General features: G+C 38.1%; 1 protein-coding gene and 1 pseudogene across 1 annotated transcript in view; both read right to left on the reverse strand.

Moving 5' to 3' along the window:
• PDZRN4 (PDZ domain containing ring finger 4) overlaps positions 1 to 25751 on the reverse strand; it is a 376475-nt gene that overhangs the window by 287457 nt on the left and 63267 nt on the right. The gene's annotated exons all lie outside the window — the stretch shown is intronic.
• The window catches only part of LOC128561040 (uncharacterized), a 46032-nt pseudogene that overhangs the window by 11594 nt on the left and 8687 nt on the right, over positions 1 to 25751 (reverse strand).

Consider the following 25751-nt stretch of genomic DNA (forward strand, 5'->3'; position numbering starts at 1 on the left):
AATGTAGAAATATAAATTGTTTATACATTTTTAACATTAGAAAAGAAAATTCAAAGAAATGTCATGCTTGAGGTCAGTCCAAGTATTCTGAATAACACAGCTGCAAATATACACACATGTACACACGTTTATGTGTACATGTCTATATACATACATATACAAAAACATACAGGTATGTGTATTTATCATGTGAAATATTGTACAAAAAAAGAGGAGAAAATATTGCTGAACAGATACTGTATTATGAACTTGTGCTGGATAATTTAAAGGCATTACCTCAAATAATTCACCAAGAGATTTGAAAAGTAATATTAGGTCACTTTTAGAGAAGAGTCATGTGAGATTCAAGAAGGTTAAATCACTTGCCTTGGCACCAGATGGCCAAATTTGGTGAGGGTTTTATTTTGAATCTGGAATCGTGAGACTCTAAAACAAATTCTGGGCCCTTTCCACCCACATTTTGGTACTAGGACTCCTAATATCTAAATTCTGCGAACCATTATCTAAACTTGCTTCTCTTGCTATGCTGCAATGAAAAAGGAAAAAAAAAATCCCAAAACGTTGTTTGGTAACCATCACTTACAGAAAAGCTGTTATATTTAAAATTATCATTTTTTTGAGTTATGATAGTATAGTTGGCTAAAATAAGCCTTTTAGTTAAGTAAGATATTAAAAACTTTTGAATTATGTACAGAAAAGGATAGAGCCCTAATAATGTGATTTCACCTTTCTATAAGAATGGTGTCCTTACGTCTTATCTTTGTATCTTAAAAAAAAGATCAGGGAGCCTGTAGATACTCATATTTCACTTGTGTAACATGGAAAATAGAAACAGTGCTCATGATGGCAAGAAAAGAGTCATTCCACTGTTGAATAAATAACAAAGGGAATGCTTAAAATACTGACAGTTGAAAAGCTAAGTATATTAAATACAGAACACTAAAAATCCTCGCAGTGGGTAGCTGAAAGGCAAGACAGTACGTCCCGATGGGTGTGATGTTTATACTTCCTTTCTCATCATTTCTGTCTTTTTCCCCCTTTGCAATCAAATATTCACAATACCATCACAGACATATGAGTTCGGGGGATATTCTCCAGCCTCATCTGTAAGTTAATAACTGTCAAAGGACAGAGATGATATCAAAAATAAGGTCAACATTTAGAATTGGAAACCCAAGATAACCTATGCTGATAAGAAATTCAACTTCCAGATAATCCAGTATTTTAAAAATAACAACAACCCCTTTCACCTTGGTGGCTTCCCTGCAGATAAACAGAAGCCTTAACACAGAACTCCAGTTTTGATAACCTTGATCTCTTTATGCCACTGTCATTTCTACTTCTGGGTCTAGAAAGTCATATTTATTTTCCCTGAAGCTTTCCATAAAGCACAGTGACGTCTAAGAACATATAAAAGCTCTGACAGATCACAAAGTTACACAGGAAAAACTACATGAAGTTTTCATAATGATCTCTGTACGGCTGACCAGTATGTGAAAGGCCCTAGGGATGTTTGACAAATATCTTACGGCTGTTATAGGGAAAGCTCTTGAGCCTTTATTTCCTTAATGTACACATATCCTGAGGCCAAATGAATATCTTTATTAGAGGCCATTTCTCACAGAAGAGATAATGATCACAAGGGAAAAAATAAAACCTACATATTATGAAATATTTCTAATATATGTCTGATTTTAATTGGGGGCATTTCTGGGTGTGCTGGAAAGTTTATTGAATCATTCCACATAAAATTACACACACACACACACACACACACACACACACACATATATCTCCAAAGAAAATTAAGACTTATTTTAATTCTTTCTATTGACTATCTGTATTTGGTACACCATTGAACCATTTCAGGAAAACTGTTGAGTTCATTGTGGTGCTGAATTTATCAGGGTTTGGGATTTTGGCATATCATTTATTGCCGTGAAAGTTTATTATTGTAAAAACAAATACAAATACAGTACAACATCCAAAACTGATCACCTCTCTACATTGACCCCCCTCATTAAATTGACCTTATTTTCACAGACCAGACAAGTACCATACATACGTATCAGTACAGTCGGCCGAATTCCTCATGTTGACCACCCCTCTGTGTTGACCACTTTGTCCTAGTCTCTTGGCTGGTCAACTTACAGAGGTTCTTCTATAATTACAAATTTCTTTCTTTCTTATCTTTTCTTTTTTTTTTTTTTTGCAGTTTTTGGCCAGGGCTGAGTTTGAACCCACCATCTCCAGCATATGGGGCCAGTGCCCTACCCCTTTGAGCCACAGGCACCACCCACAAATGTATTCATTTCAAAAAGTTGTAGGAGAATAAAAGAAATATATATTAAAAGAATAGTTAAAACAGCTATGCAAAAGCAATGCAGTGCTGCTATAATTATTAAATAGTTTCCACTTTTTAGAATATACTTATCGCAGTATGTATCTAAAATGATACAATCATATATATTATATAAAATGACACAAATATAGATCAATACATATTATAAGCTTCATCTTAGAATAATACTGATGGAGGTTACTCCAGATCAAAATAGATAATTCAATAACTATACACACATGAAGTCTATTTTTGATAAAGTATGGTGACATGCTCCTATTTTTGAATTTTTTTCATGACAGCATCATAAAGTAATATTATGATTGCTTTATAAAGATAAAAATATAAATTACATAGGACCTTAACATATAAATACACTTAAATGGCTTTTAGTGACTGAATTTGCTGAGTCTGTTATTGCAAAACAGAAATACACAGTGAAATATGCTTTGAAAACTAGCTCGATTTGATAATGTAAAAACATGGTAGAATTATTTACAGTTGATTCCCCATAATATTAAATTATAAGACTGTGTTACCTGAAAAATTACTCAGAAAGCTTTAGTCTTTAAGAACCAACACATGAAGTTGGCACAGCAATTTGCAGCAAATAATGTCACTGCGAAGAAAGGTTGTAAGGACAACAACAAAGCCTCAAACACCTGGAAATTATAAAATGAATGAGTTCTGGTATCTACCACCAATCTGGATCTGCGCTCAGAGTCAATAATTAAAATAAACTTCACAAGTTACATCTTAATGGTCTAATGATTACAAAAGATAAAAAAACAATCAGAGTCCTAAGCAAAGGTTTGAGAAATGAAAGTCCAGATGAAAGCTTAATTGCAGAAAAGTTCAGTATCTCTTTCTCACGCGCACACGTGGTCTATTTTTCTCTCTCATTTTACTTTCCACTGTGAAGCGAAAAAATAGGAGCACTTCAGAGAAAGTTTCTGGCTAATTTTCTTTAGGGATTAAAGCAGCTTGAGAAAATAGCTAGCTCTCTTTATCTATTTTTAATAGTTATTTGCCCCATAATATTACATGCGAAATGAAGAATTCCTCGAAGAACCCAGGGTCGCCCCCTGTTCATTGTGGTTACTGAAATCTCACTGGCCTCGGAGAGAAGACTATTTGCCTAATGGAAGGAGGCAAGTCTGGCAGAACAATAGGAACAAGAGGAATTAGACAACAAGGCCTAGGGGGGAAGCATGGTCACACGACAGACTGATTGGGCTCGAACAGGAACCAGAGAGCAGGTCCTGGACAACTGACCTCCACTAGACCAGTGCAGAGAACAGAGGGGCATCTATTGCCTTCTCAGTGAAAAAGATTCCCCGCCAGTCTTATCTTTCTAATTGATCAGTAACTGAAATTCAAACGTTAACTGTAATCTGGCACATTCATGTTCCTTTCTGAGAGCCACTGTACGCGTCTACTTCACGGCTTTTGCTCATTTTAGTGCCTTTAGTTTCATTCTAATTTATTAGAAACCTTTTCTCAACCAATCCTCATCAGGAAATTCACAAAGAAAGCTTCCACAAAAAGCATATCGTTATGTTTAAAATTTCAGAAAGCCATAAATCAGCGTTTCTCAACCTGTGGGTCGTAACACCTTTTTAATAATGAAAATACATTGTGGCATTAGGAAGGTTGAGAACCACTGCCATAAATAAAATGAAGCCTAAAAATGTATACTACACTACCAAGGGATAGAGTCTCTATAACAAACAAAAACTAAACTTGAGTGACAATATATTGGTAAATCTTCAAATTTATTCATATAGGATTTTTCAATCAGAATAACATTCTTAGCAGGGAAAACATGAAAAGAACATATAATTTACAAATAGTAAAGTGTGTGAATACACAGAGTACATCGTCACTGGGAATGATTCTGAATTCAGTTCAGTTCTTAAAATTATATTTGAATACTCACAGCTATCAATAGTGTTTTCTCTGAGTGGGCTTAGTGGGAATTTTTAATTTCCTATATTATTTGTATCATATAAAAATTTACCATTAAAGTTTAAAAGTTACATTTGGGCTGGAAAATATGAATTGGTTTCTGTACACTAAAGGGAAGACTAGGAATTGAATCTGAAAAGGTCAGTGGAAGAAGAGTGACAAATCTACTTTGGGAGACTTCAAAGGTGTCCCAGTACCATATGGCACTCTGAGTAAAGTGAAGGGGCTTTCGGGCTGCTAACAAGTTGCTTCACGGATTTTTCCTTCCCAGTTGGATCCCCTTTGGATGCCTCTTAAAGGATGACTATATTAAACATCACATTTCTAAAGTAATACTTCATTTAGTCAAAACATTTATATCATTTTACCCCCACTAAGTGAGTGTTTGGGAACCACATGCCCAAGGGCTCAAGACACAAGTTATAGGGTCACAATTTTCCACTGAGGGTGGCTGGAGAATGAAGGGGAAGGAAAGATTCTCTCCTTTCCACTTAAGAATAGTATGTTCTATGTCCCACCAATAGCACTAGGTAAAATTTACTTTTTTTTATTATTAAATCATAGCTGTGTACATTAGTGCAGTCAAGGGATACAATGTGCCGGTTTCATACACATTGTGAAATATTCTCATCAAACTGTTTAACGTAGCCTTCATGACATTTTCTTAGTTATTGTATGAAGACATTTGTGTTCTGCATTTAGTAAGTTTCACCTGTACCCATTCTAAGATGCACGGTAGGTGTGGCCCCACCCATTACCCTCCCTGCACCTTAACCTCCCCCCTCCCCTCCCCTCCCTTGGCCCTTTCCCCATAGTCTTGTGCTATAGTTGGGTTATAGCCTTCATATGAAAGCTATAAATTAGCTTCATAGTAGGGCTGAGTACATTGGATACATTTTCTTTAACAAACCATTTTTTTTTTCAAAGTCCTAGCACCTTTCAGGTCATCCAAGCACTAGTTTACTGTCTGCCCCCAATTTTAATATCATCAGAACAAATTTAAAATAAGCTTCAGAGAACAGGCCTTAGATATCATTCGTTAGCAAAAACTCACAACCCCAGGGAAAATGCCCTTGCAGACATCACATAGTGAAGCTGGAGTCAACTCACGACCAGAGACCTCCGAGACATATTATTTACCCTCTGGGTTAAGGATTTTATTTGTTCTGTCTGATGCTTTTCCTTGTTTTATTTCAGATTCAAGTGAGGGTACACTTAGGTTACAATGTTTGCATTTGTTTGGAAGAGCCCCTGTTGTGGTTGTGTCCCATCCCCAGAAGGTGTCCCAAATGCCCCTACGTTGTGCTGTCTGATTTCTTTTTAATTTTAGGCCAATGTTATTATTTCTGTGCTATTTAAAATTCAAATATCCTGGTATTGAAAGGATAAAAGCAAGCAAACTAAAAAAAAATAAAAAAAATATCCTGGTATTACAATTAAATGGTTTTCTCTTCTTATTTCATCAACTGCTCAAAAGAATGCTATATTTTGCTTTGTTATTATATACCTATGCCCTATTTTCTTGTAGAGTTTTTGGATGTTTAATTTGGGGCAAGGAAGGGATGGTTTAATTCTCTTTATTTGTTCTTTTGCTTCACAATAAATAGCTTCTATGTTCTTAGTAATTTTATCTTTGAATTAAATCCATTTCCTCTCTGTCCTCCTTTGCCTATAATTTCTAGACTTGAGAACTATTTTTGAGGTACGGATGACAATATAGGAATTCTTTGCAATTAAACTTAGTGGATTGGTTCCAGTGTTTTTTTACTCTCGAATATTCCTTTTTCTTGGTGTTCATGACTGTTTGGCACCTTCAAATAACTTCTTAGGAAGGGTGAGTGAAAGATAAACTTTTGGAGGTCTTGCATTTCTGAAATCGTCATTGTTTTGACCTCATGTTTTAAAAAAAGCTCGAGTGCATATGGAATTCTAGTTTGAAACATTATCTTTGAAAATTTGAAGAGATTACTCCATTATCTTTTCAGTGGTGTTGATGAGACACTCACTTAATAATTCTCATAAAGTTCTAACAACCCTCATACTATTCTTTTTTTTTTGATGTTAGTAGAGACAGGGTCTTACTCTGGCTCACTGCTGCTCATACTGGTCTCAAACCTCTGAGCTCGGGCAATCTACGGACTCGGCCTCTCACAGCGCTGGGACTACAGGCATGAGCCACCACGCCCGGCCTCCTCACACTATTCTTACTTACATTTTTACCCTCTGAAATCAACCTAGCCACTTATAATCATATCAAATTATTCATAGATATTAGTCACTGTTTTAAGAAAAAGGCAAATCAGCATGCGAAATTCTGTTTTGTTTTATAACATTTAGTTCCATACACACTCTAACTTTGTGAAGTATGTTTTACAGGTGGGAAATGGCCTTTGAAATGAGGGGTAACTTGTGTGGCAAGAGTGCTAAACACAGGACTTGCACTGGGTCTGTTTGACTCCAGAAGTTTATGCCTCTCCCCTAATACTACACTGCAAACAGAAGTGGAAATTTCATTGGCATGAAAGATTAAGGTGAAAATTTTGCTTGGGAAACACGTACTCTTATGATACAAACAAACTGTAGAGCAAAAAAAAAAAAAAAGGAGAGATACTATAAAACTCTGAGCATATTTATGCAAACATCTTCAAATTAATCCAAGCGTCACTATTGTTTATTGCATGGCACGTCGTTGTGGAATACTTATGAAAAGGGAAGACAGATTCCTGCTTATTTGTAATGGTCATATTTTCCAGCCTTGATATTTAGCATTAGAAACTTGTTTTATTGGCTTTATTTTGCAGTACTGTATCATTCTCCATGACATCTAGAATGAATAATTAAACAGGTAACTGTGAAACACTACAGAAATTAATTTTAAGAGGACAAATGGGATCAGGGAACACAGCATACGCTGCATTTTACTGAAAACACCTTCAGCCATTACACTAAATAATCTATGTCACATCCTCTGGTAATTTCTAGGGTGATTTCCTTTTGCCAGGGTGAGTTATTTCTGCCACCACTTGGAGTACAACATGCTAGGGATGTATATTAGTGGTGAGTTTACTTTTTCAAAACAGGAGAAACTTAAAGAGACTAAGGAAATCCCCCAAATTGCTGGCACCTGGCCATGACATTCATTGTTCATAGTAGCAAGAGGGAGTGGCGAGCAGCCACTAGCTTGCTGGCCAGCAGGTGACGGCTTCCACCAGAGCAGGAGCACAGGTGGGAAAGGAACCTGGTAAGAGTTGGATATGGGACGAAAGCAGTAGCCAGCCACTGGAGTGGAGGTGACAGAGCTGCACACTGGCTGTCTGTGTGGCTCTACTTCTTCCTCAGCAGCACCAGGAAGGCGACACTGCCCAGGACCTCTTGCATCTTGGCGATGCTCCATGAGTAACTTGCCACCTGGGGGAATGTGGTTAACAGTCCCAAACACTTTTTCCAAGCCTGGCCATTAAATAAGCCAGGCAGCCTTCTCTTCTCCACCGCCCCACCCGTCTCCCATTCGCTACCACCCCAACCCAGAGGGAGCAGCCAAAAGCAAGGGCTACACGCTCCAAGACGGCACTTGAGCCACCAAGCGCCAGAACCCCAGAGTTCAGAGCCGTGTTTCAGAAAAGAGCCAGCCAGCAGAGCTGCCGGGCCAGGAACAGTCACACTGCAGTTTTCATCAGTGAGAAACAGACATTTGCTGGATTAAGTCATTGAGATTTGGAGGTTGTTTATTAAAACCTTCAGCCAGTGTTTTTAAATACAGTATTTAAAACATTATCCATAAAGGTCTGATGGACAATTTTCTAGAACGTATTTTCCAAGGTCGCTGAATCTTATTCAAGTGCACACTTCATGTGCCACATTCTCATCCAATTCCGGAACACAATGGGTTAGCAACCTACTTAGAACGTCATTTTATGAATCGGCGTCTCACGTTTCCAGGCAAGGTGATATTGCAAATACTTAAAAAGTGAATATCTGCCCTGTTTGGAGTTGAAGGACTAATTCTAGCCCAAGTAGTGGGAACGGGAACTAAAAACAGAGTCAAGAGTTATCTTAAATTAAATGAAAGAATCACATCAAGTTAAAATATATATATATATGAAGGATTTCTGAGCCTTCTAGAAGGAATTAGCGACTCTCTCCACTTGGTTGTTAAATCTGCTATTCTCTCGCTTTTCTCCGTCCCTCTGTTCACTATAATTCGTAACTTCATAGCTGCAGCTGTGGATGACATTTCTTCCCTGCCTAAGAACCATCACGCCCGACCCATGCCTTCCTCCGCCCCCGGTACTCATGCTTGGATGGCTGTGTGGGCGCGTGCTGGTCGATTGCTTCTCCTGTGCTAGAGATTGCCAAACACCACAGAGGGGATGCAGAGCCCCTCCAGCCTGTTTTCCTGGGGCCAGTAGATTCCTGACTATTCCAGTCCTGGCTTCCAGTTTGGTGCTCAGGCTTACTGTGCTGAGACCCTTGGCAAGGGAGCATCTCATGCACCAAGAGGAAATGTAATAGTATTTTAATATTCGAAAGTGTATTGTAAATGTAATGGATATAATGGAGGTCTCCATGGAGAAGGACTAATCACATCATTTTTCCTCTCCCCCATAGATCTTCCATGTGCAATACACAAAGTTATCTTATTTCCCTCCCAGCCCTTCACAATCTATTCCCTTCAGAGCCCCTGTTTATGAAATTTGAACATATGAAGTGTACAAACCAAGACTCATGTCGTTCTGTTCTCAACAACTATAACCATTACATGTTTACAGAGTATTGGGCGCCGACTGTGTTTGAGGGCTACTTTTGACTTTGAGAAATTGGGAATGAATAATACAACCAATAAAGAAAAGCATACTTACTGAGCACTTTCAAATCCTTCAGAAACTCTGAGAATCATTATTCCCAATTTATAGATGATGTAACTGACATTCAGAGAGTTTAAGTAATACAGCCAAGTTTACATGGCTACAGAATGAGAAAATCGGGGCTTTGCTCAATTCTAGCTCTGTCTAGGAAATGCTGCAATAATCACAAAGCCCTTCACCTAAGCTAAGCTAAGGCAAGGCTTGATGTCCTTGGTTCTTGCATTTACACCTCATGTTTAGAAGCATTTTTAATTAGGACCAATGACAGTATTTCTGATCACCAATATCTCAGAAATTATTCAACATCTTTAATGTCCATAAAGTTCCTAGTCAGCAAGTAAAATGACATTTTTGTATCTTTATACCTGTATAAAAGCATGCATAATCTAGCAACAGTATTTAAGTATTTGAAAGTGTTCTGTAAATTCCATCTCGGAATTTACCCAAGATTAATTTTAGCATGTTAAAAAAAGCAACTTTGGAAACAAGCAAAATATACCATTTCTTTAAAAAGGAGGCTTATATTTCATGATGGTAATGTATGTTTGGTTCAATTTAGAGAGATATAAATATAGAATTGAAGAATGTTTAAAGAAATGAGTCAAATTATTTACAATTGGGAAAATGTAAATTTTTAAAAATGGAGACAAAGAATCTGAAAGTACGAGGGAAAGTAAGTATTCATGCTAAATCCAAGAAAACTAAGGACTGCCTGATAAGATAGGAAGAAACGGTATGTTTTTCCTTCCTTCTCTGAACGATTTTTGAATACCTATTTTCTTGGGATGAAGGTAAACATATGAAATTATACCTACTGGGTTTAGTCATGGTCTATTTCAGAATTATTGCCTGAAAATTCATTAAGTAAAATTAATACTACATTTTGTATTTTTAAGATCTTTTCTCCAAGTTAAAATGCTTATATACATGTCAGAATGTATGTGTGCCCTAAAACACCTGTGTATGCATATGTAAGCATTTTTTCCTAACAGTGTTTTATACATATATATGTGAAACAATTTTCTGTTTTTTTATTTTCCTAAATAAAATGGCAAAAAAGAATTTCATGACAAATGTGATAAATCAGCAACCTATTTGCTTTCTTTAAAGTGTCACACCACAGACTGACCATTTCCAAATTTCTGTTTTCCAAACAAAAGCTGTTTTTGAATCAAAGCATTTTTAAAAAATATTTCATTCAATGTTGTCTAAAATTTCCTATTAGAGCATATTTCATACTTTGCTTTGAATTTTTTTTTATTTAAGAACATCTCCCATAAGTAAAAGCAGTGTGTGTTAGCCAACCATAGTATTTTAAATCATTTTTCATCTGAACTTATGAGAGGGATGCTAAGAGGATTCTATTCCAAAGCAAAATGGGTTTCAGACATCAAATAAACTCTAGCTACACACAAACCAAAGGAAGGGCCCAGCACCAACATTTCCTGCACACCCAGTGGTTTCACAAATAAGTAGATAGTCTTAAGCTTAATATTTGACAGCATGCCCGAGTTTGCTGTCAAAATCTCCAACTCTTTCATAACAATCACTAGAGATCCATCATGCAGTCAGAATGTCACTTTCTTCTTTAGGGTATACTCACAAAGCAGAAAGAAGAGGTAAGTTAATGGAAAAGGACTTTGCACGGCTATTTTCTTCACTGTCCCCAATCTGGAGACAAACAGAAAGCATCTGTCTTCAAAATTGCTGTCACCACAGTGCTCCATGCTTTCCTAACCCCTGTGTTGCTGGACGGCAGCAATCTCTTCTGTGGAAGCCAGGTCCAGGGACCCACTGGTGTGGAACGGAGGCCACACAAGCCATTTGCTATGCGGGAAAGCCGTGGTGTGCCTCGCCTGCTGCACTGACTACATATTTGCTTCCAAATGAAGTCGAGTTGATGTGGTCTAAAAGGGCCGTCTATTACATAACTTCTGGTTGCCTTAGAAATTGGCCATCTTTATGCAGCTCAGCTGCCGTGTTGCTGCTAACAGTCCTTGCATTTACATTCCAGAGACAGGAAGGAACACTGGGCCTGAACTGTTACTTCCCACCTGTTTCAATCCATATATTTTTTTGTCAGGCTACTTCAGAATCTTTTGTATGAAAAGCACATAGCCACCCATACTGGTTAATATACCAGTGGATTAAAATGTACTATTAATATAGTTTTATGACTCTAATTAGTTTGCAGGGTTTAAATGGCTTAAGTTATAAGCCATACTATTACACAGCAGTAAATGTTATTGTGTGGATATGATACTTAGATCAAGACAGTGTAAGTTTGGTAAGTGATCATATGCATCAAAAAAAAAAAAGAGCTAAAGTACTTTTTCAGAATTAGTTTAAACACTTGTAACATAAGAAAATAATAACAAAATGAAATGCGTTTCACCTCCTTTATATCAGCTGTTATTTTCCATCTAGTGTTTTTCATAATTATTTTCAGATCTTTGCTACCATGTGAAAAAATTGTGACATGTTAAAAATGTAGGTGTATATTCTTAGCCAAAAGAATGGTTTAAAATTAGGCCTTTTTAGCCAGGCGCAGTGGCTCATGCCTGTAATCCTAGTACGTACGAGGCTGAGGCGCTCCCAGCCTGAGCACACAGGTTTGAGACCAGCCTGAGCCAGAGTGAGACCTCATCTCTAAAAATAACTGAGTGTTGTGGCAGGCGCCTGTAGTCCCAGCTACTTGGGAGGCTGAGGCAAGAGGATCACGGAAGCCCAAGAGTTTGAGGTTGCTGTGAGCTGTGATGCCACAGCTCTGTACTGAGGGGTGACAAAGTAAGACTCTGTCCTAAAAAAAAACAAACAAACAAAAAAAAACTGGGCCTTTTCAACATATGAACAAACCATTATCCCTGCCGATATTCTAAAGGAAATTTAAAAATATGCAGAATGCTTGAATATTCTAACAAAGCTTATTTAAACATGATTCTTTTTTTTATAATGAAGGTATTCACTTTTATTAATTCCACATTTATAATTAATACAGTTGTATTCATTAAAACTAGGAAGTCTGACAGATACATTAAGCTATAATCTGAGTCCTGGGCAATTCTAAATTCCAACTTTAATTATAGAGTCTTTTGATAATTATCTGACCATACAACTTTATTCAGAATTACATTGTAAGGCCTTTATTGTATTACAGGCTCTTTTGTGTCTAAGTTTTATTTACTTTTTAATTTTTAGAGACAGAGTCTCACTTTATCGCCCTCGGCAGAGTGCCATGGCATCACAGCTCACAGCAACCTCCAACTCCTGGATTAGGTGATTTTCTTGCCTCAGCCTCCCAAGTAGCTGGGACTACAGGCACACATCACAACACCCAGCTAATTTTATTGTTGCAGTTTGGCCGGGGCTGGGTTTGAACCCACCACCCTGGGTATATGGGGCTGGCGCCCTACCCACTGAGCGACAGGTGCTGCCCTAAGTTTTTTTTAAAATACAAGTTTTACATTGTCACTACAGAAGTTTTTCCTGAGAGTTAAAACATCTTGTGGTGTATATGACAAACTATTGTTCTAAACCATGAATTATGGCCTGCCTTTTGTCTGTTAACAGTGAATTTGTAGTATTCATATGTATAAATATGAAGGTCATTACCAAAGAGACAGGGCTGTTTCCATTTAAGACATGTAATGACCTGATGGCCACTGAAACTCTAAGAAAAACAGTTTCTATAAGGTTATCTATATTTTTTAAGAGGGTGAAATAAGAGCATGAAGGTCTCATTGATTTCTCGTCCATGCAAAGATAACTCTGAGGCGGGAGATACCACTCAGAGCGGTTGCACCACACAAAGGAAGAACTTTCACTGCACCATATTGCAAATAGAGACACAAAGAAGAACTACGGTCCCAATTAGGACAAAATCAGCCACTCCAGGCAATAAAACAACAGGAGGCATCACGATATCGATACCTGAGAAATACTGCCACTTGTTACCTAACTATATCGCTCACTCAAAACATCCCCCAGGAGAATCAGAGCCCGTCTAAACACTTCAGAAACCAACCAGAGCCGTATGGCACACTGTTCTTTCAGACCTCAGGAGTAAAAGTTAGCCAGGGCCTAATGACATAGTAAAATGATTTATTATCACAGGGCTGAACTAATGCGTTCTGCTTTACAACTCTCCTGGCAGTCCAGGGGAGAGGCTGCCTTTATTACCTACAGTACATAATGCCCGCCCAAGAGCTCTGTATTATTCATAAGACTGCCTTTTTTTGTGCCATCGTAATGCTGATAAATTATGAAAAAATGCATATTTTATTTCAATTTATAACCTATTGTTGCGTACATATCAATACATCACATGGGAGCAGGCGGAGCAAGTGTTATTGCTGATGGCTGGTGACAGACTTCAATAAAGACCAAACAAAGGGCCTTCACGGACAATCTGAAGTCACAACCAGCATTCCAAATAAAAAGCCACTTCTTCCTCTCATAATATGTAGGGGGGATTTGGAGAAATGACAGGGCTTCATAAGGAAGAAACTTTGACGAATGCTCTGAGAGATACGTGGAATTTTCTCCCCAAACTCACTGAAGGGGGCTGGGATTCTACATTAAACCATAAGGCCTCTATAGGAAATGCAGACTCTCCAGCCAAGAGCAGGAAGTCTGAGTTGCAAAGGAGAGTTCTCGTCAGAGTTTGCTATTATTTGATTTGGTTCTCTTTCTCTTTTTCTTTTCTGGCTTCAGGTGCTGAAGTGCCTAATTCTAAAAACACACTCGGAGGAGAAGGAGGCTAGAGATTTTCCATTAACTTAGACTTCTTCTGCGGCTTCCAGTTTTGCAAGTTATTTTCACAAGTGAGTGGTCAGACTACATAGCCCAGCGGTATTCAGATCTCTGCAAAGAAATGTCATGATTTCCTTTTTTGAATTCTATGTACGAAGGAATAGTTTAAATGGAAAAAATAAGAACTAATTTGGGGGTCATTCATATTTTTAATAGAGTCAAGTTTCTTTTTGATATCAAGAACTCAATTGATAGAATTTTGAGCTGAAGAAAATTTTAAAGCTCATCTGTTTAAGCACTTCATCTTACAAATTAGGAATCTGAGTTCTCAAGAAGTCTACTCTAGGTCACGCCCCTAACAGAACCACTATAAGGACATAAGTTTGTCTCCTTTTAATTTAGTCTATTATTCAAAGAGGCCTTTCCAGAGATTAAAATGCCATTTTCTATGATTTAAATAATGCATGGATGTAACTATCTATTTCTGCATATCACAACACCAAAAGAAGTTGCTGGCTTGACTCCTCTGCTGATGCTAGTCAGAATGAGCAGGGCATGTGTGCTGCCTGTGGCTCAGTGGGTTGGGCACTGGCCCCATATACCGAGGGTGGAAGGTTCAAACCCAGCCCCAACCAAACTGCAACAAAAAAATAGCTGGGCATTCTGGTGGGTGCCCGTAGTCCCAGCTACTTGGGAGGCTGAGGCAAGAGAATCACCTAAGCCCAGGAGTTGGAGGTTGCTGTGAGCTGTGATGCCATGGCACTCTGCCAAGGGCAATAAAGTGAGACTTTGTCTCAAGAAAAAAAAAAAAAAAAGAATGCGCAGGGCACAAGAGCTACCTTTGATGTGTTTTTATGTGTAAGGAAATAAAATATACTGATTCAGCAAATAAGAACAAATGATATCACTTCCAAACCTACATAACAAAGAGACCCCAAAAAGAAGGTAAGAAAAATTAAATAACTCATATATAACCACATGCCATATATTTAAAACAGACAGTCATCATTTCGTGTAGGTTGTCTTCACACGTCCTCAGCCATTTACCACAGTGAAACCCTAACCTGCTTCTATGAACCAAGTGCCTCTCATCCCTTACGGGTCTTCTACAAACAACAGCAGTGCCCAAAGCAAAGACTTCTAGTGAACACCCAAACATTTACTCTTCTTGGTGTTAACACATCCATTCACACATCCAGACAGGCACGTGTGGGTGTAGTAAGTGGACCCAAGATGTTATTTGAGCCTGCCTTCATTTAATGAAATAGGATTGTACAGCCGCCATCCTACACTAACTCCCTCCAGACTTTAGAATTTGTGTCCAGTTTATCACGCAAATCAAGTCAGGAATAGACAAGCAGTAATTCCCAGCAATAGGCAGAAACAACCATTTCCAAATTATTTCAGAATAATAAGCTGGAGAATTCTTTTTTAAAATAGAATCTCTATTTAAAAAATAAGCTGGAGAATATTTTTAAAAATAGAATCTCTAAGGAGGTTTGGGAAGGTGGGGTGGTCTCCCTTGCCTGCTAGAGTTTACAGTGGGCTCTCACCAAATAAAAAAATCATCTGGTAAGAAAAATAAGAGATTCTGGGTTACCAGCATCCTTCTTTTGTCTACCTAGAATCTAAAAGTCAGATTTAATGTTGCTGCTTTCTACCAAACTGCCCCATAGGCTGACGGTAGAAAGACGTTTTCAAATTTTTAAAAATTTTCCTATGTGCCTTCCAGGTGCCCTTTATTAATCAGTACAGTCCCTTTATAGTTTATCCTCAATACTACTGTAATTATATCCAACTCCATTTTCTTGTTTCAACAAATCACGTTTTTTCTCTATCAAAAACATTAAAATTCATTTGGAAAGGGCAATATATTGCTACATTTTCCATTTAAAAAAAATTCACATTTCACACAGATTGAAGACTGTTTTAAGTTGATACTCACAACTGAGAACATAGAGACTTAAGTTTAAAAAAAATTAATAAAAAAATACAAGCTTCCCTAGAGAAACCCCAACTGGAATGAAATAATTCAGTGATGGTTGCTCCCACCTATAGCTGGGAATTACTGTTCATCTTTAACCACCGTGGCCTCAATTCTCATACAGCGAAGACTTGCTGTCCATTTAAGTTCATATATCGTGCCAACGTGTTTTAGCTTCACTGATCTTCAAAACTCCCTACTGTATGTGAATAAAATCAAACAGGATTAGACATAATATTTTGACAATTTTATTTCCTTTGTTTTGATTCTTTAAGAAAATCATTGTTAAATAATTTTGAGCTGAAGGAAATACCTTAGAAATCCCTCTAGTTTAATATTCTCATTTTTAATGTTGGGGCGGGCATAGTGGCTCACATCGTAATCCTAGCACTCTGGGAGGCCGAGGTGGGTGAATTGACTGTGTTCAGGAGTTTGAGACCAGCCTGAGCAAGAGGGAGACACTTTCTCTAAAAAAATAACCGAGTGTTGTACATAGTGCCTGTAGTCCCAGCTTCCTGGGAGGCTGAGGCAAGGGGATCACTTGAGTCCAAGAGTTTGAGGTTGCTGTGAGCTGTGATGCCATAGCACTCTAATGAGAGAGACAAAGTGAGACTCTGTCTCAAAAAATGAATAAATAAATAATAAAAATTAAAATTACATGTCAAGAATATTTTGACTTGATTAAAGTGTGAAAAGGGGCTTGGCACCTGTAGCTCAGTGAGTAGGGCGCCAGCCACATACACCCTGGCTGGCAGGTTCGAACCTGGCCTGGGCCAGCTAAACAACAATGATAACTGCAACAAAAAATAGCTGAGCGTTGTGGCGGGTACCTGTAGTCCCAGCTACTTGGGAGACAGAGGCAAGAGAATTGCTTAAGCCCAAGAGTTTGAGGTTGCTGTGAGCTGTGATGCCATAGCACTCTACCCAGGGCAACATAGTGAGACTCTGTCTCAAAAAATATATAAAATGTGAAAAGGAGCAGCGGTCCTTAAACTTTATCAACCCAAATATTTGAAAAACAGTATATACCTAAACTCTGCTTGTAACTGATTTCCCATTGCTCTTTGAGAGTCACTAAACAAGAATCCCAGCACACTGCTATTTTCATTCATACTGACTTATTCTCAATGTCCCCCAAATCCTTCCAAGTTACAAATGTGGCAGGATATTTAAACGGGACCCTTTCTCTCTATATTTGGACAAAGGCCCATCCTGAAGTATGTGCTAGATTACGATGCAGGACTTGCAAAAATGGTGCTCCCGCCCCAAAAATTCCTGAGATTCCTCATTCAATCTATTCTTGGAAGATATATGGAAATTAGAGAGGAACAAGGAATGTTTTTGACAAAATTTCCTTGGAATGATTTGTTGCAGCTAAAGACCTTTGCACTATTCCTTGCATGTAGCTTGACTGAGAGGAGTTTCAGGGAACTCCTGCAGAAGGTTTAACTTTGAATGAAGTGGGGGATTTTGATTATTAAGAGACTGTCTTTGTAATCAAAAATTACTGAAGCTATGGGACTGCTTTGACATTTCATCAGAAGCACAGAAATACAGAAATAGCTGGCCAGCTGCACTGGGTTTTAGGGACGGAAGAAGGGAAAAACAATGCTTTATATTGCACCCGACTGAGTTCTGCTTTCCATGTAATGGTTACACAAAGTAACCTTTTGTAAAGTCAATAAACCTGATCATTTAACAGACTGCTAAGACTAACTAATGCCTGTACGTTAACCCATCTCAATGATTAACCTTCCGCACAAAAGAAATTGAAAAGTCTCCTTGCATTTGGTGAAAAATGTTATCCTGGATAGAAAGATGACAACTTTCTCTTGATGTTGGTTTTTCACAGCATCTGGTGTCTATTTTTTCTCCTACGACTTCTGAATATAACAGAAGACTCAGCTTGGAGGACATATCCAATCATGGCCTTATAAAAAGCCCTGTTCCATTCAGTGCTATTACCTTACAGGTCATGCATATATCAAAGGGTAAAAATGATTTTAACTTAGAGAATAGCCAGGGAACAGAAGGAAAAGAATCACCTTAGTGTCCACGCAAACATATTGAGTGCAAAGGTCTGTATTGACTTATGGCTGCAGCTTTTACATCTAAGAGAGCCATTAGCATAATTGGCTTTTGTATCAGATGGAGGCCATTAGCCCTAAATTCTTTGCTGAGGACTAAAATGTCTAACTAATATCCCTTTTATTCTACATTACCTTTCACTTGCTCACATAATTTATCTTCCTCTCTCCTAAACCTAAGGAAAAAAAAAAATCATCTTTCTCCATATGGAACCTCTGTTGTGTGAATTCTATCTGCGGCCGGATAATCTACCAAAGAGAAATTGATTTCCTCTAACAAACACTGCTTTTCCTACACACCAAAGAGCAGCAGAGACTCCTCAGCCATCTCAACAAGAGCTGTCCGCCAACCTTATTTCAGTTGGAGGTGACACTTTTCGTTCCAGCAGTAACTGGAGATTAGCGCTGGCACAGCTGGGGATCGCTGATTAGTCCAAGGAGTCCGGTCTACTCAGTCAATCATCCATCCACCTGCACCAGGTGGGAGCCCAGCACAGCGAGGGTAACGTGAAGCAGAGACCTGCAGAAGAAGGCTGGCCATCTGTTTGCAGACACCATACCTGGACTGTGCATAAGCTGGGCAGGAAAGCCGCCTCTTCCCTCAGTGGGAAATTCACCTCTCTCGTGCCTGGGAGCTGATGTCTCCACCCCATACTCACGCCCACTTTATTCTCAGCAATAGCCTCGTACACGTATTTAGAGGCGGCAGGATCGTATATGTTTGGCACTACAAATTAATGAAAACTCTGTGAAAAATGAAAAGGGCTTCATTTGATGAGAAGCTGGGTTTTAGGCCCCAGTTCAGACGCTTGCGTGCGCTGCCACCTGCTGGCTCGTGTATAGAATGTTTACAATTCCTGCACATACTCACTGACATTTTCATTGTTGGACTATATGAAGTTGGATTTTTTTTTAATTGCAAGTTAAAAGAACATACTCAATTCATTGCTTGAAATGAATCTTTTTGAAAGAAATGTTTTATGTCACAAGAGATTTAGATTTAGAGAAAAGTTATGAACTTAAGTACAGAGGATTCCCACATACCCACACTCAGTTCCCCCCATGGTTAACATCTTACATTAATGTGGTACATTTGTCACACTAATTAACCGCTATGGATAATATTCTTATGAATTAAAGTAGAATGTTATGCTTAAAGACAGCAAATACTGCTAACTTTGGTTTATCCAGACAAGTATGGCTACCAACCACAGGTGGAAGATGAAAGAGCTGACATTCCTACCTGGCACTATCCATACATTAGCTGGTGTGATTTCACACGCACTTGTAAATAGGTATGACTATCTTGCTATCCCCACTTATCAGGAAAATAAAGCTAATAGAGAGGCTGGCTTTCACATTGACAGCTGAGTGGCTGTGAGCAAGTTTTATTCATAGAACTCTCACAAACACATTGTAAGGCTTTAATCAGTGAACACACAACATGGACAACAATTAGCAGAGTCTATGGCACACAGTAAACATAAATTAATCCATAGGTCTCTCTGAGCCCGTCTCAGCCACTGCCTACTCCTTAAGCCACTATAATATACCAACTATAATATAGTAAGAAGAGCTCTTAAGACAGCAGGGAACAGCTTGTGTAAATTATTATGGCTTCTACTCTCTGGTATTAGGCCCATGTTTCTGTGTATTCCCACTGTCATCCCACTTCCTTCCCCATAGAATTTATACAGGTACCACAGCTATGCTGATGTCTGTTTATACACTATGGTCCTTTGGAGGGCCACAAACCATTGTAACATGTAAGGATTTTTTTGCCCTACAAGGACCAATTTTTTGCCCCTTGGGGCTGATATCATCTCCATTGGGAATGCTCTAGGCTTTCCAATGCATTCACCTTTCCTTTTAATAACCACGAATTTGTTTTCAGTCAATCATATCCAACAAGTAAAAACATATATATCTGGAGCTTCCTGGTATATCCAATTCTGAAACTCACATGTACTTTCACAGTCTGCCCTGTTCTCATATCCCTCTGAAATCACCTTTATTCTTCACATTACACCTGTATATTTACCCTCAACTATTTTAGTCTCCATTATGCTCCATTCTTCTCCCCACCAAAATCCTCTTTATACTCATCACTAAAACCTTTATAGTCAGGTGTCAAATACTCTCTCCCAGTCCTGCAGTCAGTCAACTAGGGGTCTGGATTCTTTCTCCTTCACCTACTGGACATCTATAGCCTCTATAATAAAACAATCTCTCAGAAACTATTTGTTTTTTTACTATCTACAAGGCACTCAAAATGTTAAGAGTGATAAAATAAGAACACCAAATCTCTGGCCCAGATTCTAGCATGCAAAGGGGAAGGATGTGATCTAGGCATCTGTCTATCCCCTGCAATCACTCCACTGAGTTTGCTCCTTTTAAGTTTGTTGTTCAATTCACTGCACAGCTCATGCTAATGACTTGGCCATTAAATGATTTCATGGGAAAGAACCAAAGGTTTGGATTTTTGACAATGGAAAGTGGCAATAAGTGCTACAAAGAAAAATAAAGAAGAGAGTTATTACAGGGAAGAATGCTAATTTGTGTAAGATCAGACAGAAGCTCTCTGAAAGGTAGACTTTTCATCAGAGACTTGAATTAAGAAATGAGCCCCACAGTTCCTGAGATGACTGTCATTAGGCATATGCATTCTCTCTCCCAGAGTTGCTTCTGGAATCAGTTCAAATCCCATGCCAGTCAAGGTTGCCAGCTTAGTCATGAATGAAAGTGTTGAGCATTTTGGCCTGCAGGGTAGATCCATGTAGCATCAAGACTGCCCAGATACATCAGCTCTCCAGCCTGACACTGACCTGCCAATGAGCTCCTAGTTATGAATCTACATAATTATACTGTCAGTCAACATTTTTCACTCTGCAATAGTTCAATGAGAGGCTTCACAAATATTTCACTGAATTCAGAGTATTATTGTTTACCACATTTTTCTAACAGCTATTCCACTGATCTAATAAAAAGGCAAGTGAATAACCTCTTTCGCTATCTTCAGATATTTGAAGGGCTGATATTGTGTGGCCACAGAAGGCAAAACTCTGTCCCAGGAATGCTGGCCATGATTTTGGTATAATATAAAACTTTTTCTTTTTTTTTTTTTGTAGAGACAGAGTCTCACTTTCTGGCCCTCGGTAGAGTGCCGTGGCATCACACAGCTCACAGCAACCTCCAACTCCTGGGCTTAAGCGATTCTCTTGCCTCAGCCTCCCGAGTAGCTGGGACTACAGGCGCCCACCACAACGCCCAGCTATTTTTTGGTTGCAGTTCAGCAGGGTCCAGGTTTGAACCCGTCACCCTCGGTATATGGGGCCGGCGCCTTACCGACTGAGCCACAGGCGCCGCCCTAAAACTTTTTCTAATGGAGCCATCTGAAGAAGAAGCAAGCTACCTTGAGAGACCTGCTCACCACTACTGAGTCAGTTATTTCCATGGAGTCTAGACAGCCAACGGGCAGAGACGATGTCAAGGTCATATAGACGTTAGGTGATATTTAATGGAAGACCTCTAATGTCTCTGGGAGTCTAAGGTACTATATTTCTTTCCAAAGTATTCTGAACTGTTATTAAATCATCTTTCTTTGTAGTTTAAACTAGGAAGTGTTCATGAAACATAGGAACAAGATTACACCTGTGGTGCATCTTACAAGGGTACATGTGAAACTTAGTAAATGTAGAATGTAAATGTCTTAACACAATAACTAAGAAAATGCCAGGAAAGCTATGTTAACTAGTGTGATGAAAATGTGTCAAACGGTCTATAAAACCAGTGTATGGTGCCCCATGATCACATTAATGTACACAGCTATGATTTAATAAATAAATAAATAAAAGAAACACAGGAACAAACAGCATTCAAAAGGTTTTACATTAATTATCAAATCTAAATACTTCCATTCAAATTGCACCCTGATACCATGCCAATTTAATTGTTATAGGATTGATTACTTAAAATAATGTCTAGAATTAAAGAAGTTATAAAGTCAATAATTTTAAATACATAATAAACAACAGTTATTAAAAAATACATTACTGTTCTATAAAAAAAAATAATAAAAAAACCACCCTGACATTCCTGAAAGGAAAATACCAGCCTTACTTGTACTCATTAGGATGACCTACTTTTTGACATGTGGCTACAATTTATTCTACCACTTATTGGTCATGCGGTTATCCCAATCTAAAATGAAAAATATAAAATAATGTCCTTACTTAAAGGGTTGTAGGTACTTAAATGCCATGTCCCACATATAAGAAGGCAAGACCCTTTTTATGACAAAGCAAAGACAAAATGAACCCCGTATTTCCACGGGTGCTGACCAAGCTTGCCTTCACGGATTTTAGATCTTGAAGCATTAAGAAAAATGATAAATGATAATGGGGTGACATTAGGCATAATTGCTGAACTAGTTACTTGGCATCTGCTGCAGTGAAAGTAAATTTAATGACAAACTGCATACATCTGGGGGGTTTCTACTATAATAAAACATGTCTTAAGAATCAACCATAGTTTTTGCTGGTTTTATAACCTCACAAAAGATTTTATCAATTAAACATGATTTTATATTCCGTCTGTTTTTTAGGTATTCTAAATATTTCTAAAATTGATAACTTTTGACTAGACCTACCCTTTCTTCAGTGAAAGACCTCCCAGACTGCTTTCCACATCACTCAGAGATGACAGCATGGACTTCATGGTTGAAACTTCCAAGCCCACAAATTCCTCACTAGCTGTGCCCTTTATCCGCTCACCTCTGCTGTATGCCCTATGTTTAAGTTGCAGGCGAGACTAGTTGTAGCTTTCTATCATACACTACTTCATTATTCTCTGTCCTCAATTCACTGTTTCTTAGACTATCTTTTCCTTCTATGCATGTCAGGGAATTGCAGATTTAGGTATAACATCTTTCATGATCCCCCATCCCACTCTGATCATTCTTACTCTGGTTAGCATTCTGTCTTTTTATTTATTTATTTAATTAATTAAATCATAGCTGTGTACATTAAAGTGATCATGGGGCACCATACACTAGTTTCATACACTGTTTGACACATTTTCATCACACTGGTTAACATAGCTTTCCTGGCATTTTCTTAGTTATTGTGCTAAGACATTTACATTCCACATTTACTAAGTTTCACATATACCCTTGTAAGATGCACGGCAGGTGTGATCCCACCAATCACCCTCCCTCTACCCCTCTACCCCCTCCCTCCCCTCCCTTTCCCCCTTCCCCCTATTCTTAGGTTGTAACTGGGTTATAGCTTTCATGTGAAAGCCCTAAATTAGTTTCATAGTAGGGCTGAATACATTGGATTCTTGTGGTTAGCATTCTGTCTTATGCGAACTTCCATTACCGTACTTACGAAACTGGATAATAACTCATTTTCCTCCTATGTATATTTCCTTATCTAGATTTAGGAATATTTTGGAATTCGGGGATACGGAATCTCTTTGATATTTCTACCCATAGCACCTAACACATTGCCTCATGAAAATAAACATTTTGAGTAAATAAAATGAATCCAATGGACACATAACACTTTGCTCATTTTCCATACCTATTACTGCGTAGACTTAGTATAAACAGACTATTAAATGAAGCCCAGGAATTCCTGAAAGACTATATAGTATAGCTCTCATTGGTAGCAGAAATCAATTTCCTCCTACATGTTTTAATCAGTGGGACTTTAATGTGACTTCTGGAAATTTAGAGTAACATTTTGCTGTTCTCTTACATGTGTACCTATTTAACTGACTCTTTCCATAGCCACTTTTTTTTTTTTTTTTTTTGAGACAGAGTCTCACTATGTCACCCTTGGTAGAGTTCTGTGGCATCATAGCTCACAGCAACCTCAAACTCTTGGGTTTAAGCCATTTTCCTGCCTCAGCCTCCTCAGTAGCTGGGACTACAGGCACCCCCCACAACGCCCGGCTATATTTTTATTGCAGTTGTCATTGTTGTTTAGCTGGCCTGGGCCAGGTTCGAACCCACCACCCTCAGTGTATGTGACTGGAGCTATAACCACTGTGCTACGGGCACCGAGCCCCATAGCCCCTCTAGGAGGCTTAGAGGGATAATTTGACTGCCACAAAGAAAGAAAACGAAGCATTCTCTTAGAAAATAATAGAGATAAAAACTTACTCTAAGCATGGGAAATATTTTTATAACTTTCAAACTGGTGATGAAGTTTTAAAATAATTTCTGGCAGTATTGAGACATGTATTTTAAAAGTGCATCCACTTTTTTAACTAGATGAGTGGGTTATACTTACTGAAGAGTAACTGCTGGTGTAGGTACATACATTTGTTGAGGCAATTAGACCCCTGACCCTTTAAAATAGTTATAAGTAGCAGCAAAGATTTAACACTCATTTGATGGAATTAATGGGCCATTTTAGTAATGATGCTTTAAAATTAATATGTCAAACAGGTCACTTCAGAATCAATACATATGGTCTGTGAATTGTATATTATACGCATTCCATATACGAATATTTTATTAGAATATCATGATTCACATGGCTCAATTAGGTTAGAAATTTTCATAGTCAAAGAAAACAAAATATTTTTTGCCAGTGAACTTTAGGCCTATTTACCATATCACACTGGCACTTTGGCTTTGAAACTGTAAGAGGTTATTTACGAATTTTGTGTTCCTAGAGTTAATACTGGTGGGGGGAGAGAGAAGCAAATAACTCATTGAATGGACATGGAAAAAAAATCCTGAATTTTTATTACGGATGTGAATTAAGGAAAGACGTTTAAATGTTGGTTTGCCACTTCCTTTCATGCCAAAAAGAAAAAAAGAAAAGATTTCTCTTTGGTAGAGAAGCTTTCTTTTTGAGGTGTTCTATATCACAGAGGATGACATAAACACAGAAACGATGTTTCCAAATCATTTGTTGCTTGTGCTGTATTGAAATATAAAGATCTTTTATGAGATCAAAATAATGAAAACACCCCTGGCAGCATGTGTTTTATTTCCATATTTCAGATACTCCCTAATGATAACCACAAGGTCCTCTGAGGGGCAGGTATTTGTTTTCTATGCAATTGGAATGGAATGGAGGGAAGCCTTCACTTACTAACACGCTGCATTTCTAATAATTCTTTCCCTCCACTTGCAAATGTGAATTGTCACCCCTGATTTATGTTCATTAATCAAAGTGGCAAATGCATGTGGCATGCAGAATCAGGGTCCAGGCTGTTGTCTGAAAACGTGATCAATCATCACTGATTGGCATTTTGAATTAAACTGTACAAGAATGCAGGAAAACAGACGCTTGCCAGGAACAAGGGAAAGGAAGTTAAGGCCAAGAGGCTAGCATTTTAATTGGCAAGATTCAAAACGTTTAAAACACAATGGGCTAAAAATTCTGAGTTTTGAAAGAAGAGAAAATCATTATGCAAAACACAGGGAAGAGTGATTTTTAAAAATCACCTTTATGTGAAAGACACCTTTAAAACAATGCCGTAGATGCTTAAAAATGCTACTCACAGTTGTGATACAATAAGGAAATGAAAATAGGTCTTGACCCACATTTTTTTCTACTGAAGGAAAGTAGCTCAGTGTAATGAGAATCAGCTATTCGTAAAATAACAAACGTGGAAGATATTTAACATATGCTGCTTCTACTTCATGTTTTGTGTTAGAGGAGTGCAGTTATTAAATCAGTATTTAAAAAAAAACCTCTGGATGTAGTCATTCCAGGAAAAGAACAGCTATATTA

Source organism: Nycticebus coucang, chromosome 12 (assembly GCF_027406575.1).
Source record: "Nycticebus coucang isolate mNycCou1 chromosome 12, mNycCou1.pri, whole genome shotgun sequence".
NCBI lineage: Eukaryota > Metazoa > Chordata > Mammalia > Primates > Lorisidae > Nycticebus > Nycticebus coucang.